The sequence below is a fragment of the Heterocephalus glaber genome, unplaced genomic scaffold, assembly GCF_053883595.1.
Source record: "Heterocephalus glaber isolate CG9 unplaced genomic scaffold, H.glaber_assembly_v1.0 deba00001429, whole genome shotgun sequence".
In the NCBI taxonomy this organism is placed as follows: Eukaryota; Metazoa; Chordata; class Mammalia; order Rodentia; family Bathyergidae; genus Heterocephalus; species Heterocephalus glaber.
Window position 1 is genome coordinate 25,177,799 of NW_028258294.1, and position 6,200 is coordinate 25,183,998.

Consider the following 6,200-nt stretch of genomic DNA (forward strand, 5'->3'; position numbering starts at 1 on the left):
ATGGATTTAATAAACAAATTCATCAGTGAGCTTAAAGATGACACTAAAGAAAGTGAGCTGAGCTAAACAGAATTATTCAAACCATGACTAGTTTAGCAAAGAATTAGAGTCCATAAGGTAGTAAACAGGAATCTGGGTGATAAAATATTCTGTTGAAAGTATGGGAAGCAGAAGTGACCAGTGTGAGGACATAGTGTCAGAACTAGAAGATGGGGCTTATGTAGGTGGTCATTACTCAGAGGTATACTATAAACAGCAAGAGAACTTGAAATAGACCCAACAGCTACTAGATGATACAAAAAAGGCTAAGATTAATTGGAATCAGTAAAAAATCAGAAGAAAGCACAAATGGCATTAAAACAAGCCTGTTTATAGACATAATAACAGAAAATTTTCCAAGTATGGTAAATAATTTAACATAAAAATAAGTAAGGCATATAGAAACACATATCACTGTGATCAGAAAAGACCTTCTTCACAATATATCATAGGCAAAATCCCAGAAATCCAACATAAGGACATTATTATGGTTTGTGTTTAGACGTCCCCCCAAAGGCTCATGCAGATGAAGTGGGACATTCTTTTTCAGAGGTAGTTGAATCTGGAATGTGTGATGGTTGGGTTAAGGGCATGTGATTACAAAACCACTACATGTGAGTGATTAGTTTGGCTCTTCCTTAATCCCAGTAGTCTGAACAAGATAAAAGGGGCAGAAAGATGCTGTTAAACCCTCTTGTTGCTTTTGCTACTGTGTGGTTGCCATGTTGTTTCTCCTCTGCAATGCCCATTTGCCATCCCTTTCTTGGAGCCAGCCAACTATGGACTTGAACTTCTGTGAACTGTAAGCCAAATAAACCCCTTCCTTTTTAACTTTTGGTGCCAGGTATTTTGTCTTAGCAACAAGAAAAATGTAACTAATGTAACTAAGAGATAATCTTAATAGTAGTTAGAGAAAAGCAGCAAATCACTTATAAAGATAAACTCATTAAAATCACAGCAGACTTCTCAAAACAAAACAGAGAGCTTGAAATGTTTCAACCTATGAAAGAAAACAACTTCAAACTCAGACTAATACATCCTGCAAAACAATCTTTCAAAATTGGAGAAATAAAGTATTTCCATTAGAAAGATTACCTTAAGAAGTTCATAAGCACAAAACCAGCATGCCAAAAAATTCTCAAGAATATCCTAGAGAGAGACAATGAGGCCAAAAATGTTAAATAGTCTAATGAATAAATATACCACCTGAGTTGAGCAGTTAAGCAGAAGGAAATTTTATAAAAGTAATTAGCGAGTTGTCCTCGCTGGTGCTGTCTCTGTCATCTCTGCTGCTAGTGAGGTCTGCTCCTGTCAGCCAAACCACAGGGAGGCCATCTGGGCCCGGCCAGCCAACGTTGGATCTAGAGGTGGTGCCTGAACGCTCTCTGGGAAACGAGCAATGGGAATTCACGCTGGGAATGCCTCTGGCCCAGGCAGTGGCTATTCTTCAGAAGCATTGTCGAATCATCAAAAACGTCCAGGTTCTCTACAGTGAGCAGTCTCCTCTAAGCCATGACCTCATCCTTAACCTGACTCAGGACGGGATCAAACTACTGTTTGATGCTTTCAATCAGAGACTTAAGGTGATTGAAGTATATGACTTGACTAAAGTAAAGTTAAAATATTGTGGAGTGCACTTCACTCTCAGGCCAACACCATTGAGCAGATTGACCAGTCTTTTGGCGCAACTCATCCTGGAGACCAATTTTGCCCATGGTCTAGCTTCTCTCCAGATAACCCATGGAGCAACTGCAAAACGAATGTACATCTATAGTGGAAACAGCCTACAAGATACCAAGGCTCCCACAATGCCCCTGAGCTATTTCCTGGGCAATGTGTACACTGAGAGTGTAGATGTTCTTCGTGGTGGAACTGGACCCTCAGGTTTATGACTTCGCCTACTTGCTGCAGGTTGTGGACCTGGCCTATTAGCAGATGCCAAGATGCGGGTATTTGATCATTCCATATATTTTGGTGATTCCTGCAAAGATGTTCTTAGCATGCTTGGCTCCCCACATAAGGTCTTCTATAAGTCAGAAGACAAGATGAAAATTCATTCTCCTTCCCCTCATAAGCAAGTTCCATCCAAGTTGACTACTTTTTTAACTACTTCACTCTTGGAGTGGATATCCTCTTCGATGCAAATACACACAAAGTAAAGAAGTTTGTTCTACATACCAATTATCCTGGGCATTATAACTTTAACATCTATCACTGCTGTGAGTTCAAGATCCCACTAGCCATAAAGAAAGAAAATGAAGATGGTCAGACAGAAACTTCCACAACCTATAGCAAGTGGGACAATATCCACGAGCTCTTGGGCCATCCTGTGGAGAAGCCTGTTATCCTGCACAGGTCCTCATCCCCAAACAACACCAAACCATTTGGCTCCACATTCTGCTTTGGTCTTCAGCGGATGATCTTTGAGATCATGCAGAACAACCACATTGCCTCTGTGACCCTGTATGATCCCCCCGGGCCTGGTGCCCACCTGAGAACAGCAGAGCTCCCCTAGGGACATCACTACCTGTGTCCCTCTGCCCATGGAATTGTGGGTCTCTGTGCCACCCTATGGGTTTTCTTGGACATCTTGGCAGTGTTGAAGGTCTGTTGCAATGTTCAGAGGTAGGCTCAGGCTGGGTGCTCTGCTGTGGGACAAGGGGCCCAGATATTCCTCTGTCCATCCTAAGCCTGCTGCTGCTAGCAGGGAACACAGACTGCAAAGAGAAGCACAAATTTTGAGCCTTGATACCCGGACCCGGGAGCTTTGGACTAACAAAGAAGAAGGCAGGACATGTCAACCCCTGTTCCACACATATTGGGAAAACTTGGGGCTCTTTCTGTGGCTGATATAAGCATCCAGGATGAGGACAAAGTCCTGCCTTTGACCTCACATTGCCACGTGACCTTTAAGGCAGGCAAGTAGTGTACGTAGTACTTGGTTGCAACATTTACACTACATCTACTTTAGTTACTTGAGCTGGCTATGGTCAAGGTGGCCATCTGCCCTTCCCTGTTCCTTTTATATGCATTCCCTGCCAGTCCCAGGAGGCACACTCACCTGGTGAAACATAGCTTCCTATCATCCAGGTATGTGCCCAGGCCTGGTTTTTCCACTGCTCTGGAGCCAGCTTTCAAGGTCACCTTGCCCCTGCTTACCCAACCTTGCTGGCAGGGCTTTATGTTTCCATTCTGTTTGCCTCTTTTATTTAATGCCAAAGTTTTAGCCAAAGACATCTTCCTTTTGTTGTATTTTAGTATTCTGTTCTGCGCTGTGGGCCAGCTCCCTGCTCCAGCCCTATCCGCTGTCCCCTGGCTGGGCCTTTCATGGCTCATGGCCTCTGGGGGCTCAAGGAATGCTGGGCTGCTTGATCTCTTCATAGGACTTGCTAATGGGAAGCAGCATATATGTGCATTAAAAATATTAAGCCTTTTGAAAAGAATTGAGAAGAGAAATGTATACTTTTATCCCATTTTTAATATTTTGGTCTAGCAACTTGTGATACATAGATGACAATTTTGTGAGTTTTTCAAATGTGTGTACAGATTTTTGTAAATATGACTTGTAATTAACTCATGTACAGACTCATTCTGTATAGTTCATGATGAATGTGCAAGGGACCTGCCCCAAGTGCTTGCCTGTATGGTTCCTGCACCTACAGCTAGGCTTGTGTGGCACTCCCATGACTTTGTGACTGAGTGTCTTTCCATTTTGACCACAGTCTGGCCAGAGACCCTGCACATCTCATTGTCGGGGTAGCCAGGACTGTTCCATCCTCTTGGAATGAGGGAAACTTCCTTGCCCGCATTCTCTCTCCAATAAAGCACCTATGCCCTCAGCAGCAGCCTGCCATGGGTTGTTGCTGGGATGTTCATACTAAAAAAAAAAAAAAGTAATTAGCAACAGAGCAACAGGAAAATAATGCAATGATAGGAATAAGTCAATACCACTCCGTCATAACTTTCAATGTGAATGGTCTCAATTTGCCAATTAAAAGACACAGGCAGAATGTATGTATATGGTGGTATGCTTTATGTAAGAAATGTGTTCATTTCAAAAAGAAATTTATAGACTAAAATTCAATTACTAGAAAAAATATTTCATGTAACAAGAGCCCCCAAACAAGCCTGAGTGGCTATGCTATTATGAAAGTGGATTTCCAGCCAAAATTGACCAGAAGAGGCAAAGAAGATCATTACAAATTGGTAAAGGAAACAATTCAAGAGGAAAAGATAACAATTATAAATATATGTGCACCAAACCATGCTGCACCCAATTTCATAAAAGCTGGACATAAAAGATTAGATAAACAACAACACAGTTATCATGAAGGACATGAATAACCCACTCTCACATATGGAGAGGTCAGCTAGACCAAAAAATGAACAAATAAATATCACAATTGAACAATACCTTTGCACAAATGGACTTAACAGATATCTACAGCATTCGACCCAACCAAAAGAAAATGCACATACTTTTCAGTAGCACATGGAACTTTTTCCAAAATAGACTATAGAGTAGCCCATAAGGCATGATTAAATGCAGAAGAACCAAATTATTCCATACTATGAGAGTATAGTCCAATGAAACTGGAAATCAATGACAAAGCAAACCAGAGAAATTATGCAAGCACATGGAAATTAAACAAAACACTCTTGAATAATCAGTTAGCCACAGAAGAAATCAAGGGAAAATTACGCAGTTCCTAGAATCATAGAATAATGTCAGTACAATATACCAGAACACATGGGACAAAATGAAAGTAGTCCTAAGTAGGAAGTTTATAATTATGCATGCTCGTATCAAAATAAAACAAAACAAAAATATCCCAGAAAACCCAAATAAATAACTTAATGGTGAACCTCATGGTCCTAGAAAAGACAAGAACAATTCAAATTAAAAGCTAGTACAAGTAAGGAAACTATAAAGATTAGAGCAGAAATCAATGAAATGGAGATTAAAAAACATAAAAACAAAATCAATTAATTGAAGGGCTGGTTCTTTGAAAGAATACATAAAATTGAGAAATCTTTAGCCAATTTTAATGAAAAAGTAAAGAAAATATTTATATCAGTAAAGTTAGAAATGGAAGAGGTGAAACCACAATGGGCTTTACTGAAATTCAGAAGTTTATTAACTACTTCAAAAACCTATACTCCCATATATTGAAGAATTCAGAAGAAATGCAGAGATGTCTAAATACATATGAATTACCAAAACTAAACCAAGAAGATGTAAAAACTGAATAATCCAATAACAGGCAGTACAATTGAGGCAGTAATAAATATCCTGCCAACTAAGAAAAGCCCAGGTATGAATGTATTCACTGCTACATTCTACAAAAATTGCAGGGAAGATGTAATGCCAATACTTACCAAACTCTTTAATAAAACTGAATGGGAAGGAATACTGCCAAATTCATTCCTGGAAGCTAGAATTACCTTGATTCCAAAACCAGACAATGACTCAACCAAAAAAAGAAAACTTCAGGCCAGTCTCTTTAATGAACAGTTACAAAGATCTCCAACAAGACACTCACAAAAATAGTGCAACAGAAAAGATCATACATCATGACAAAGCAGGCTTCATTCCCAGGATGGAAGGATGGATCATTAGTAAATACATGCAAATCAGTAAATAGAATTCAGTATATATATACACACACATATATATATGTAAGAAAAAAAAATCATATCGACTAAATAGATAGAGAAAACATTTGACAAAATCCAAAATCTTTTTAAAAATTTTTAAAATCCTTTTTAAAAATCCTTTAAAATCCTTTTTTAAATCCTTTTTTAAATTTTTTAAATTTTAAATTTTTTTTAAATTTTAAAATTAATTTTATTGGTATATTTTAGTTATACAATATAATGACATTCACCATTGGAAATTTGCACCTTTACATATCTCTCTTGGTTCTTATTTTTTCCCCTGACCTCCCTTCAACCCCTCCTTCCCTCCCTATTTACAAAGACTTTGTTTCAATTTTTCATTTTCTCATATTAATTCCATTCCCGTCTTCCCTTTCCCCTACCGCTCCCCCTTCCCCTACCCCTTTGCCCCTTTTCTTCCTATTTCACATTATCTATTATACTTTTTTGTCCTTATTTACACTTTCAGTTTCTCATACTAGAGAAACTGTTCAGTGTTTAAA

At 38.9% G+C, this 6,200-nt stretch overlaps 1 pseudogene; it reads left to right on the forward strand.

Annotated features, from left to right (window-relative positions):
* Nucleotides 1-2,806, forward strand: LOC101720004 (phagosome assembly factor 1 pseudogene; annotated as a pseudogene).
* The last annotated feature ends 3,394 nt before the right edge of the window (nt 2,807-6,200 follow it).